The sequence below is a fragment of the Cryptomeria japonica genome, chromosome 11 (genome assembly GCF_030272615.1).
Source record: "Cryptomeria japonica chromosome 11, Sugi_1.0, whole genome shotgun sequence".
NCBI lineage: Eukaryota > Viridiplantae > Streptophyta > Pinopsida > Cupressales > Cupressaceae > Cryptomeria > Cryptomeria japonica.
In genome coordinates, this window is record NC_081415.1 from 160,300,418 (window position 1) to 160,315,077 (window position 14,660).

General features: G+C 35.8%; 1 non-coding gene across 1 annotated transcript; it reads left to right on the top strand.

The window, feature by feature from the left end:
- The first annotated feature begins 8,458 nt into the window (after positions 1-8,458).
- LOC131066107 (U2 spliceosomal RNA) lies at positions 8,459-8,654 on the top strand. The gene has a single exon (XR_009111616.1). It is a non-coding gene; the product is annotated as a U2 spliceosomal RNA (small nuclear RNA).
- The last annotated feature ends 6,006 nt before the right edge of the window (positions 8,655-14,660 follow it).

Consider the following 14,660-nt stretch of genomic DNA (forward strand, 5'->3'; position numbering starts at 1 on the left):
TCTGTATCTTTGACATCCAGGTGAAATTCCATTTCTTCGTTTAAGTTGGAAATGAAAATTTCCACTAGTTCTCGTTCAGGTAACTGAAGAGAACGTCTGCTAGACATTTGGCACCATCGTTGCAGGAATACTGAGAATAATTCACCTGGTTTTTGTTTGATGTTGCATAGATCAGCCATGGTGATGTCGCGTTCAATATTATAAGAGTAATGAGATAGGAACTTCTGGATGAGTTCCTCAAATGTTCTTATGCCACCTGGTAGTCGGGAAAACCATGATGTGGTTGTTCCTCCCAAGCTTTGGGGAAAAAGGCGCATTAGGTATGTGTCCTCATAAGCTACTTCAAGACAAGCAGAATGAAATTCTCGGACATGATCACGGGGATCCCCCTTTCCTCTATATTTTTCAAAGTTGGGTGTTTCGAACCCGCGTGGAAAGGGTGGCATATAAAGATTCCTATCAAAAGGATAGGGACAGATGTCATTAAGTGAGAATTGGTTAATCTTGACACCACTATGAAGTTGTTGGGCGAGATTCTCGACTTGTTGCCGCAACATCTCCATTTCATTTGGAGGAGGAGGTGGTGGGTTACCTCGAGGGATGTTATATCTGATGTGATTTCTACCTCTTTCCTCCTCATGGCGACTTTGTCTTTTTGATGCTTGTCTTAATTGGGCAAGATCAAAGTCAGAGGGGAGTTTGGCTCCTTCTTGAGCGAGTCTTAAAAAGTGAGCATCCGCATTGCTCCTTAATATTTCATCAAATAATCTGTTAAAATGAGGGTTATGCTGAACCCTTTCGATTGTTGAAGGAGTGGGAGTACTTGGGTTTTCATCATTCACATTTCCTCCAAGTGCTTCTTGAAATTCATTGAGGTTGTTCTCTTCTTCCTCAATTTCTATTTCTCGCTGCCTTGATCGTGATCGGGTTTGAGCCATTTTGTTTGCAAGTTTGTTTTGAAGTTGATTGAAGATGATGATGAGTTGGTGATGAAATGAAAGATTGATGATTGGTGATTTGTGTTGTATGGGGATCTCTAGCACTTTAAGGTAAATGTAACCGAAATTCCTTCTTTGAATTGCTTGTTTTGTTTTGATAAGATTTGATGTGATAAGGTGTAGAGAAATTTGAGATGTGTTACAGATTTTGACTACCTAGCAATGAGAGGATTCACTCATGAACTAGTTTTAACCTACGTAGATGTGTCTCTTAGGATGAGCTTATCCTAGATGTAGAAACAATCTAAAAAGTGATGTGATGTGTTTGATTTCAAGCAATATCTAAAAAGGAATCTTGGGACAAGAACCTCTTAATGTTTTGAGAGTTTTGGGATGGATTGATGATGGAATGATAATGTATGAGTAAGATGATGGATGTTTTGTTTTCAACTTCAATAAAAACTTTGTGTTACAAATGGAACAAACTCTACCTCTTCCCTTTCAGGCGTTGGTGGCACTTCTCGAGTTGTGTTGTAGGTGATACAGATGTTTGGGAAGAAGTTGGGATTAATCTTTCCTCCTTGATTTTTGTGATAACTTAGAGCTCTATATTGCATAAAAGCTCTGCGGTTCAATGATTCAGAATCAAATTCGTTTGTTTTTTCTTGAAGGTATAGACGCATGCGATGTAGAAAGATTCTATGTGAGACAAAGATTTGTCTATTAAGATAGAAGAAGTTCCTCCTTTTGATCAAAGCCTTTGAGCTTAATGGTCTCCTTTTCAAGGTGATATTCTGATGACACTTCTTCTTTCACAAGATGTGAAGAATGGTCATAAAAGTTGTGACTCTGTGTTGTTTGCACTTTGTTTTTGGTATTTTTGGTTGTGTTGACAGATGTTGGATGAATACTTTGTTTCTGGGATTGATTTTCTGATTTTTCTTTGACAAGAAAACAAAGCAAGCACACAAACAAAATTGTAGCCTCAAAGGCACAAATGAGTATGGGTCTAGATCAACCCAATTCTTGGACTTGTTTTTGACCCTTCCTTTAGATGTATTTTAAGGTGTATTTCCAAAGCCTGAAGTCGGTTCAATTCGCACTAGGTCTGTAAAACAAACACACTTCAAACACTCTTTATCCCTAAGGTCAAATGGCCAGTTGTGATAAATTTAGCCCACATCTTGATATTTCTTCGACTTTGGTACTACATACCTTATGAATCCCGCCGTGGCAGGTAAAGATGTGATATACTAAGTCTTACACGAGCATAACAAATAGATGATCCCTATGATGGGGGAGTCACCACTTTTATCAAGCCACAAGTGACTTTTCAAAAAGCTATGTTTCTACTCAAGGAAATATGTATGGTGAGTATCTTGGGAGCAAAACCATCTATGCTCTTGCACTAAATTATACCTCAAATATCCTCAATCAATAGAACAGGTGGGCTACTACTTAAAGGTGTTTAGTCATGTTCGATGTTTTTGGACATAAGTTCATTTTGCAGTGACTCACTTAAGAGCCTTGTAACTGGTGGTGGGGCCTATTTGTCCTTTCGGCCAGTTACACTGTAGGAACAGCTATACCCAAGGCTACAGTTTTCGCTCTCACCTGATTTCTATAGCGGCTCGAAGGATTTACCGCTCGAGGTCGTTCCCAAGAGTATCGATCCCTTGGCAGGCCTCTCTTAAAAAGATAAAATGTGAGTGTTACTAACACTTTTCTCTTGCACCTAGGACCACGAGAGCCAAGGGAGAGGATAGTGTGTGTTAGAAGTAGGTCCACTCGACTGACTTTTGTGCACAAGCGTGCCAGATACGTAAAACACTTGTTCTTTTTAATCCAGCATTTGCAAAGATGATTTAACTATTTGGAGATGTTGCTCCAACAGTCATGGTGTTCTTTTTAACTTCAAAAAGCAATGTGTTTTTGTATTCTAGAATTTGAAATCCTGGTCAACTTAATGGAAAACACATTTGCATGAAGTAAAAATCGCTTGCAAAAATCAATCAAAAACAAGTGGTTTGTCAGTTTTATTTGCACCAAATTTTTGAAATGTGGATTGTAAATTTTAGGTCCCAATTGATGCAATGAAATCAAATTTTGTGTTTGTTAATTTTAAGCACCAAAGAAAATGAGGCCTAACTAGAAAACAATGAAAAACTGTTTTTGTGTTTTTAAGTTCTTTTTAAGCACTAAATGAATTTTATTTTTTTTGTGTGATTTTTGTTGTGTTGTTAACCTGCACAAAGAAAAGAAACAAGTTAATTAAATCAATGCTCAAAGGGGGGGCTTCCACAAGCCTAAATTTTGATTTTTTGGTTACAAGTCAATTTGGGCGACACTCGGTCGCAATAGCGCTATTCTGTGTTTTTGCAGAAGCGCTGATTCATACAATAGCGCTATTCTGCGTGAGCAGAAGCGCTAATTTAAATGGTAGCGCTAAAAGAAGAGAAAAATCCGAGAAGACAAAGGCGCTGGAAGTGTGTCAATAGCGCTGAAACTGTGACAATAGCGCTGGCATGTTGTCAATAGCGCTGAAACATTTTCAATAGCGCTATCTTAGGGTCAATAGCGCTAAAAGAAATTTTGCAATAGCGCTAAAACGCGTTCAATAGCGCCGAAGCGCGACCTGTGTGGCAATTTCAACAAGCAAAATGTTAATTTCAAAAAAAATGATCAGAAGGTTGCGTGTTCGATTCACGTCGGGTTCACCAAATGATGCCCTCCTAAATGACACAATGTTAGTTTATGATCAAACAACACAAAACACACAAGACGTTAGAGTTAGTCAATCAAAAACCAAACATATGAAGGCATTCCAAGAGAGACACTAAAAACATGCTAATGAATCTAACTAAAGAAGTAAAGACAATGAGACATCTCCAACTATCTCTTAGCATGAGATTAGCTCCTTCTCCCTTGTTCCTCTCCTCTCCAAGTTCCAAAATAGTGTAGCTCTCAGCAGCTTTTTGCACTATGGATGCTTATGGAGGATTGAGATTGTAATATAGCTCTAAATGTGAAATAAAAAGCTAATGCTAATGCTAAAATGATATATTTTAACCAAAAGACAAAAGATTAGATTGTTTATGCTAAAATGCTCTCTAAAATGTCTATAGCTTAGATGCACATAAGTTTCAGGATCTGGATTATGAAGGAATGGGCTCTATTTATAGGAAAAATGGAGCAATGGATGGCCAGGATTGAAAGGTTTAATCAAGGGTCAAGCTTGAAAGTTGGGGATCCATGTGCACAATTGGCACCAATAAAATAGTGACAAGTGTCAACACAGGATTGGGTTGAGAGAAGAAGTTGGAGGCATTAAAGGCCTGAGAAGACCTCATGGTTATCTAAAGGCTAAGGGTCAAGTCTAAGTTAGGATTACCCACTGGATTAGGAGTTAATCCAAGGATAAACCTTTGTGCAAATGATTAAGAGATAATCATGGTCAAAGCATTAATGACCTGATGAGACCCTTGGGTTGAGTAGAGGTTGAGTCAAAACAAATGTTTTAACCATGTGGAAGGGTTTGAGTTAACCATTAATGGTTATTGGAGACTTTGGGGATTAAGTGGTTGAAAGTTGGAAGCCTTTAATGGTTTTCAAAGACTTTGGGGTTTTTGGTGGTTGAAGGTTGAAAACCTTCAATGGTTATCCAAGACTTTGGGCCATTTGAAAAGTGACTCCATTTTGCTTATGAATGTGACAATAATTAGGGGATGGATTAGGCTAATTAGGAAGGGGTTAGAAGAATCTAGAAGGGGATTAGATTTTGCAAGTGGATTTGGTGGGTGAGGGAAAATAGGATTTTATTTAAAATAAAAATTCATTTATTTCAAAATGTGTGCAAGTTGCATTTGTAGGAAAATGCAAGTGGGGGGGTTTTAAAATGATTTAAATAAATGTTAATTTATTTAAAAGAGGAAAAGGGGGATTTTAATTAAATAAATTGATTTATTTATTTAATTGATTGGAATTGGATTTAATTAAAATAAATTGAATAATTTATTTAATTAATAGAAGAATGTTTGGGGATGAATTAATTAAATATTAATTTAATTAATTGATGGTTAGTGGATTTTTAATCAAATAAATACGAAATATTCATTTAATTAAAATGGACAGATTTATGTGACTACAGGTCTAATATATAAACTAATGCAAAAAATGGATATCAAGGTAAATAAACTGGATAATGAGAATGACATCTTGAGGCGATTTAGAAACATGAAAATAAATATAATAGTGGCATTGGATATGTACTTGAAGATCTTAAGCAATCATCAAAAGAGTGTAAATAAAAAACTAAAGAACAAGCAACATCCATGGTTTATAAAGATTCAAGTGTCATTGATATATATTGTTCATTTTATACATACAAATACTTCAGGAAGTTTTATAGCTAGTGATTTAATTATAGTTGGTTTTGGGATTTCTTCTTGTGGTTGATTTTTAGATATCATCAACCAATGTTTATGCTTCCCAACTATTCTTGTTATAAAAATTCTAATCATTCTTGTGGCAAGATGAAGAAGGTTTGCAATGAAGCAAGGAATAATATGCCTATATTGTATTTGGGGTTGTACTAGTCAAGTAAAATCAATATGCAAGTGGCACTCAAGCACACTATTAAAACACAACATACTGATACACTCACTAGAAAACACATGTTTTTGATTAAGGAAAAACAAGTTTTTAAGGGACCAGAAACCCTATACAAGACAGGTTTTAGAAGGACCTGCAACCCGAATTGAAAGATAAACTTGAAAGTCCACTCAAAGAAACAAAACACAAAAGAGACTCGGCACAACCAACCAAAAGAAGGGGAACAACATAAGAAAGACCCCCACCAAAAACCAGTGGATTGCAAAAGACCAACAACCCCAACCCAACCAGGATGGATCAAGAATTTGACCTACCCTTGTGGGATCGAAGGGTCATATCAAAAGAGGACTAGGACAATTTAGATTTTTTACTTTTAACAATAATCCATCCCTCCTCAACCCTAGCAGCAGCCTTTTGCCAAGAGGATGGGTCCAGAATAGAGGACCTCCCATCACCAGGAGGAACAGAGCCAACATCCAGAGAGGCAGGGACAACAGAAATCAGAGAATCAGACAAAGATCCAGCAATAATCTGGGAAGCTGGAAGGTCATCCACCGAAGAAGAAGATCCAGTATTTTTCAAACGATCAGTTGGGATGCCACTGCAAGCATCCACACACTCCTGAGGCAAAGCTACACCAGAAACAGAGGCAACAACCAGAGGCGCAATACCATCGCCCTGAGGACCCTACACAACCACCTGGGAGAAGCTTTTCTTTTTAACAAAATAGTGTTCAGAGGAGGCACCCTTCCACCAAGAAGCGGATTTTTTTTCTTTTTATCTGTTTCACATCGTGCAACAACATGTTTGATCTAGAAGTACTTTCGACATCTAAAGGGATACCCTCAAAGTCGAGCGATTGGACCCAAGATCCCAAGGAAGATTCAATCTCTATCTCAGCTAGAAGCCCTTTAGAAACATCAATGTTAACCAACCTCCCCCACTTCCTCTAGTAGAGAATTCATCCATAGATGAAGGGGAAGGTTAGGGAGCCTAACCCAAATAGGAATCTCATTAAATGAATCAATAGATGGGTTAAAACCTGAGAACCAGGGTTTAACCATCAAAACAAATTTGTCCTCCCATTTGAAAGGATTAATACATAAAATTTTTGATCTATCCTCTGCATGTTCAAATTTAGCAATGAAAAAACCCTTGGCTGAAGGAAAAATGTTAACTGAACCTTTTAAGATCGGTTCCCAGCTTTGGGAAATCCAAGTGTGCAGCTGAGGAAGGCTTGGCCAAAAGCCCCAAAACCTACAAATCAAACCATGAGATTCAAAAACAGAGGAGTTGTGGATAATCTCCTTTTCAGTATCAGCAGACACCCTGAAAGCCAAGGGTTTGCACACGATAACAGCCACAGGCCCCAAGCCACGGGCAACCCGATCTGTATCAGAGGGTGCCAGATGTTCGCCATCCTCCGTAATATCAACAGGTACACGAGCAATCGAGGCGAGAGGCAAAGAACCCCTCGGAACCCCGCCAAGGCACGAACAGAAACCTCCGTAGAGGCCCCATTCGTAGCACACAGAACAACCACGCCAGGGGATGCAACAGTTGGGCGAAGAGGAGGCTGGGTGGAGGAGGCTGGATGGCAGCAGCAACCGGTCGAACAACGGCAGTAGCAGTCGGCCTTAGGGCAACAACAGGTGGCATATTCAGCAGGCGACATGTTCAGTAGGCGGCGGAAAACCCTAGTTCTCGCTCACGTTGTTAATGTTAGAATTCTTTGGAAGTATGTTACTAGCAAACACATGTTTATTAGATCTATTGCAAAGCCTTAGTAGAAATCATGTGTGATAAATCCATCAACTAGCATATTTGCTATTCCTTAACTTGGTAAAGCTTTGATAACTTCTTTAGTTTTTTAAAAACTTTAATGCATTGAAGTTTTAATTTGACTAATATCCTCAACTTCTAATATTTTGCTTTCTCCATTCACTAAAATATTCAACTCATGAAAGATTTACTATTATCCTTAAGTATTAATATTTGTTTAATTTGTATATAAACCATTTGAAAAGTCTTATATATTCAAGGAAGGAAGACTCTAGTACATGGAGATATAACTCATAAAAATAAATAAAGATAAATAACTATCTAGCAATCTTATTTAAATCTTAATATAAATATAAAAAATAAATAGAGATATTCCTACAATGTCACCCAACATAATATAATCACATACAATGAGCAAATAAGTGATGTCTCACATATTACTATAGATAATTATGACATGAAAATCAACTAAAACATTTATGAAACAAAGACCTAATTTGAATTTCATTGTTATACTTTCAGCACATCTAAACACAAACAATTTTAAATTATTATTCAAAAAGTATGCTATAAAATAATAAAAATAAAAATATTAAAGATTACAAATACTTTCCCTCTTATTTATTTTCAATTATTTAATATAATCTATCACAATTTTAAATCAAATTATTTAAATTATATTACTTATCAAATTTATATCATTATTATTTTTCTAATATTATCAAGAGAATTTTATCAAAAGAATTTGATATATATAAATAATTCACAATTTATTATTTGTAATCTACATATATACCAATTATATCTATGGTTTCCTCTTCCTCATGGCACATTACAAAACTCCCCAGCCAAATCTACTTCAATACTTAAAATATTAAAAACTCCACAGCCAAATCTACTTCAATACTGTTAAAAAGAAAAAGAAAAAAAAACACTCTCAAATATACTTTTTTGAAAAAACAAAAACTCGTGAGCCAGAAGGAAAAAAAACACAAACTCTGGAGCCACTTCCATCTCTCCAATAGACTAAGACTAAAAAAGCATCCTCTTTGAAGATACATGTAGCAGGGGGAAACTCATGAGATTTGAAGGTGGGATAAATAGGGAAGGAAATACCAATTCAATTCATACCTTTCTCGGCCTTTTGGCTAAGATCGATTGTAGTATCTGTTCTTATCAGTCTAATATCTGATACGTGGTTCAACGAACCACACGATATTGAATTAATTTTTTGAGGGGGAAGTCTCATATATGATGGTAGCTTGCTACCAGATATGAGATTTCAGCGTCGCTTCTGTATTGCAGAAGCCTGGCGCATCCCACACCTTACAATGCAAATCCTAAATCAATTATTGTATGGGGGTTGTTTCGATTTTTGACGTCTGAAAAAATTCAGAGATAATTTCGCTATAGAGCTAACCTAAATCATCTTATTGAAACGATCTTTTTGCCAAATTCGTTATTCTAGTTCAGGTGTGTGGATGATTTCAGAATACATTATTCCGTTAGGTTTGGTGTTTTGGTGTCTGAATGATTTCAGAGTATAATTTCGACACAGAGCTACCGTCAATCATCTTCCTGTACAAGTTGGAGAGACGCAAAGTTTGGGGCTAGATCACCTGTTTGGTTGTCAATGAGGGAGTTAAATTGGTTGGCAAGCCAAGCCTGATTCTTTATTCTATTTCAAAGCAATTTTAATAAGAGAGCAACATGTAGCCTTTCAGCATTTCAGTTGGAAAACTTTCTGAACTTACAATTTGACAATCTTCTTCTAACATGAGATGTTGAGTATGGTATTCTGCTGCCTAAGACCACACCTTCCACTTCTCCTAAGTTGCTTTTGGATGCTCAATCAGAGCTCTACTTTGCCCCAACCTTAAATTTGTTTAACCCGGAGCTATTTGGAGATATTTTCCACAGTAAGTCCAACCCTGACAAATCAATATCAGGAATTAATCCATATTTCCTTTGTTATCCTCTTTTAACCCATATTTCCTTTGTTATCCTCCGTTGCAATTTTAGGCTTGCTCAGGTGAAACACAGTTTTCAGGATAGGCCAGTTTTTGAGGATGCTAAGACCATTCTGATCCAGACATTTCCCCTTGAAATCGAAAAACTCTGTTTCTTGTTTCCAACTAAATCCTCGTATTGATCATTTTCTGGAACATTCCTAAATGACAAGGGACAAATTCCTAAACTAGGGACCCAGGGAGTGACAAAAATCTCCCAAAATGCTTCAGAAAATGAACAATGTCAAAGTAACTGACCACTTTGTTTCCGAAGCAGAAAGAACATTTGTTGGGACAAATAAACCCTCTTCTAGTTCATTCATGCTGGGTCAAATGCTAGGTGAATATTGTTTCTTTTTTTAATTTGATTAAGCAAATAAAAAACAGTTTACAATAACAATTACATATCTGCAACAGAACTGCTGAATAAGACATCAGCAATAAGAGCAGTCTGCTGAAAGGAAAACAACTGTAACAGCAGTTATGCAGAAGGATAATAAGGGGAAACAGAGTAGACAGCAGCAATGAAATAAATTTCTCACCAACAGCAAGTCACAGTAATAACAGCCTCAAGTTTGGAGAAACTAATCTCAGACCCTCCAAAAGGTAAGAATTTCAAACTCACATTCTTACCAATCTCACTTTGGGATATAGAATTGAGTCACATGCATTTGGTTTTATTAGAAAGGGGTTCCAAGGAGCTGCTATGAGAAAAAGAAAAATATGTTAAAAGACTAGCATTTGCATCAAAACAAGGTGCAAGGTTATTCTAATAGTTAAATATACTTTGAATAATATATTAGAGATTGGAGGGTGAAAAATCATATAATGTAAAAACTGCATTTATTAATGATAACGTGAAAGCAAATTAATTTGAAAATATAAATTATACAAAATGATTTATAAATTGTACAAAATGATTTATGATGATTGAACTAACCAAAGTACATACAATAACTTAGTAGGGTGTCACAACAAATATATCAAATAAAACAACAAATCAATAGACTAAAAAAAATTCATTAAAATTTCTAAAAGGAAATTAGAATATCAAAAAACTGTGTTTTAAAAAAACTGAAATATTATTGAGGTGATAGATCTAAATTTTGTAGATGTGGAAGAGGCAAATTTGTTAGCATGTCATTTATCTAACTATTCCATTATCAACTCATAGTTTTGGTTAACCAATTAACAAGAGATTTTTCATTGATCAAATATTGATGACTACTTATTCTTTGTAATTTCTAATTCAATGGATTTCATATTGATCTTTTTGTTTGTGTTTTATTTTAGCTCTCTTGTTTTTGTTGGCTATCTCCATACCTAAATTTAATAGAGGATATGTGCATTTAATTTATCAACGATCCCACTAGGAAGAAATTTCTTCTAAAGTAGCATAGAGATACAATCAAGGCCTCCAGGTAAACCTTTCATGATACACAAATTTCTCATATGATGGGTCATATCTCTCAACTTATATACACTCATGTTTTGACCACACATACTATTTGTTACGTCCAATCCTCCTTACTCATACCCCTTATATTTGTTAATTTGAATCTTTGATTTTATTTGGAACTATCAAGTTTAGTTCCCATCTCTAATTACCTATTTTTTGTTATTTATTTTTTGCATTAAGGATAACTAAATCGTCATTTTAAAATTTAATTAATATAACATAATATTACAAATTAGATTATCATAATTATCCATCAAATATAATTTTACCAATACATGAACCTTTTTAAATAATAATAATTAATACATATTATTGTAGATAATCTTAATTAAATAAACCATGTGTATGCACAAATTAAATAAATTCTAGTAAAATAAATTGTAATTAAAAATAAATGGATTTCTATCTTTATATAGTTTGGATTGGACAAGAAGCTTAAGTTTCAATAATCTCCATAAACAATGGTTCATGAATGTTTTCAAATGAGATAGGAATTTAGGTTGGTTTGACTTGACGTGGTATGAATCACTTGAGCATCATTTTGATGTGATAAGGGCACTCATTTTACTACTACTTATTAAGGTCAATCTAAATTAGATTAGAAATAAAAATCATTAACTATATCTAAAGTGGTTTGTATCCTTCACATCTAGACTATAGAACATAAGAGTTTTAGTAAGAAAAATATTGTGATTAATAGTAAAGGTTCAAGAACATTTAACTTCACAAGAGGTTGAACATTACTTTACTAAGAAAGGAAAAGAAAACACATTTGATTGTAGTAGGCATGAAGCTTTCTAGAGGCTAATGATATATATTTTGCTAAAAGTATTTAAGCAAATTGATATATAAGTTGCAGTCTTAGAATTGTTTTCATTAGATTTTACTATTTTCATTTAGTAACTCTTGAGCACTTAGATTAATAATATGTGGTATGCTATCCCAAAATGGTTTTCATTTGACTTTATTTTGTGTGTTAATTTATTTAACTTGTCTTCTAACATATTGTGTCCACTTACATTTGATAGTATTTATTAATTAATTGAAATTTAAAATTTTATATTTAAAAGTGAAAAAATTTCATCTTATAATTTATTAACAATTTTTCATAAACATCTTGTTTTCAAAAAATGCACAACAATATTGATCAAAATCATCTTTTCATTCCATCCAATTTAAAAGCTATATTCAATTTAAATAGTCATCCGAGTAAGGTTTAAAAAAATGATCAGAATTAAAAAAACATACGGATTTCTCAACAAACTGCCACTTTATGACAAGAGGCGATTACAAAACCACCATGGCCGATTCAAAACTGTCATGGCAGAAGTAGAACCTCTGCTGCAGAAATAAACTGCCACCTGATGACAACGACACCCATGCAGCCAGAAGTTTGCCCCTGAATGGGAACCGTGGAACTTGTCGGATAGTATAGTTGGAATTGCTCTGGTAGACATGTATGCAAAATTTGGAAGCATAAACAAGGCCTCCCAATTTTTTGACAGGATGCCTCAAAAGGATATGCACATGATGGATTTGCTGAAAAAGCTTTGGAGACTTTCAAGCAAATTCAATTGGCAGGTATAAAGGCATCTTCCAATACCTTTGCCAGCGTCTTCCATGTCTGCCAAAATGGGAGCTTTGGAATAAGGGATGCAGATCCATCAAAGCGTTAAGTATAGAAAATTTTTATCAGCTGTTGTAGTTGCAGCTGCCCTGATATGCACGTACGCACAATGTGGAAGCATTGGTAAGGCACATGAACCGTTTGACAAAATGCCATAAAGAAGTGTTAATTTATGGAATGTCATGATTGTGGGAAATGCACAAAATGGGATTGGTGAAAAATCTCTAGAAACTTTCAAGCAAATGTCATTGGTAGGTGTAAAGCCAAATTCTACAACCTTTGTCAGCATCCTCTCTGCCTATGCCAAAATGGGGGCTTTAGACAGGGTATGAACATCAGTAAAAGCACTCAAAGAAATGTGGTCACATGGAATGCTATGATTGTAGTATACACATAGAATGTACCTGTTGAAAGTGGTTTAAAAACTTTCAAGTAAATGCAATTGGCAGGTGTGAAGTCAAATTTTACAACATTTGCCAGCATCCTTCCTGCATGTGCCCAAATAGGAGTTTCAAACAGGGTATGGACATCCATCAAAGCATAAAGGATAGAGAAATATTGTCACAATGTCAACTTTCCCATTTTCCCCAAAACCACGAAAAGTGGTAATGCATCCTGTGCATTTAAATCAAAGAGTTGAAGTACACTCTCTGGTCTGCTCAGAATTCTAACTCGCTTCCTAGTATGCATAAAACTAATTTGACTTGATGACAATATTTGGTTGTCTGCTTTGTATTTCAGTTACACCCAATAATGTGAGATAGCCATAAGGGATTTCTTGTGACTACGAAATCATGTACCTCTCAGCATAAACTAATTTGACTTGATGACAATATTTGGTTGTCTGCTTTGTATTTCAGTTACACCCAATAATGTGAGATAGCCATAAGGGATTTCTTGTGACTACGAAATCATGTACCTCTCAGCATTCACAGTAGTAGTAAGAAATCATGAACCCTTGGATGCATACATGATAGTATTTTGCTAGCATATCAGGTACCATTGATGGACTTGCGACAACATTTCTCAACAAACTTTCTATCCAGGAGATCAAATTTCCTACTCTACCATTATACTTAATAAGATGATATTTTTGAGGCGTTTTGTCAAGAAATTCGCATGCCTTGTCCCCTGGTGAGTTGCGGCCTATTTTGGGCGATTATAAGTTTTTCATTCTATAATAGATGTTAATACCCTTTTCCAGCGCCCCCATTTGGCATAAGCGTGGTATACTGGCTAGGGCATGCGATTTGGCTCTACATCTGCCATTTGCATTTACTTTTTAAAGTTTTGAAAGCCTTTTCAATGAATCCTTTTTGTGCATATCTTGTGCTCATTACAACCCATGCAATCACTTTCTTTGAGGTACTTTGCCAAACAGTTAGAACGCCTTGTCTATGCTTTCATCTTCTACTTGCGGATCTACCAAAGCAACTACAACATTTGATGGAATTCCTATATCCTTCATGCTTTGATGGACGCCCATACTCTATTCCAAAGCGCTCATCTGAATTTGGAACCAAACTGCGACCTTGTATTCTGCTGCTTGTAAATAGAACCTGAATGTAATAAGGGTGAAAGTCCACCATTATTCCGAGGAATGGGGTAAACAAGATCAGAATACAGTTGTGGCTGTAAAGGTCCGCTGCGCGGCCGAATGCAGGAATCAGGTGGCAAAGAAACTGCCATTCAAGCTCAAGCATTCTTTGAAGAGCCTGCCAGGGATAGAGCTCAAATTTGTAGATGTCAGGCTAGTTTCAGTTCATGCACCACGATCCCTATTCTAGCATGGCTTTTTAGATCCTAATCTACTTAAAATTGGACCTAATTTATAGCTAAAATCGACGGTTTCAACCCGTTGCCTTGCCGAAGGCCTAGAAGCAAATTGAATTTCCCTATTCTCTAAGCGGTCAAGAGGACTACTGCAGCCGTAAGGCTCAACAAACCCTGAAACCATGGGAGACCGATAAATTTTATCATAATCATCCTCATTGCTATACAATTGAGCTAAAAATGATCCGGCGACCCAGCTAGAAGAGACCCTAGAATTGCAGAAGAGACAAAAACAGAGCAAACTCTACCACAAATTGTACTTACCATTCTCGCAAGAAAACCAATTCCACAGCGAAACATTCCATGAGCGTTTTATCCCCTGCTTCTTCCATTAAATCTACTCCTGCAGAGTGCCTTCAACACTCCCACCAAACTGATCGTAAATTGCAAACCCACGTCAG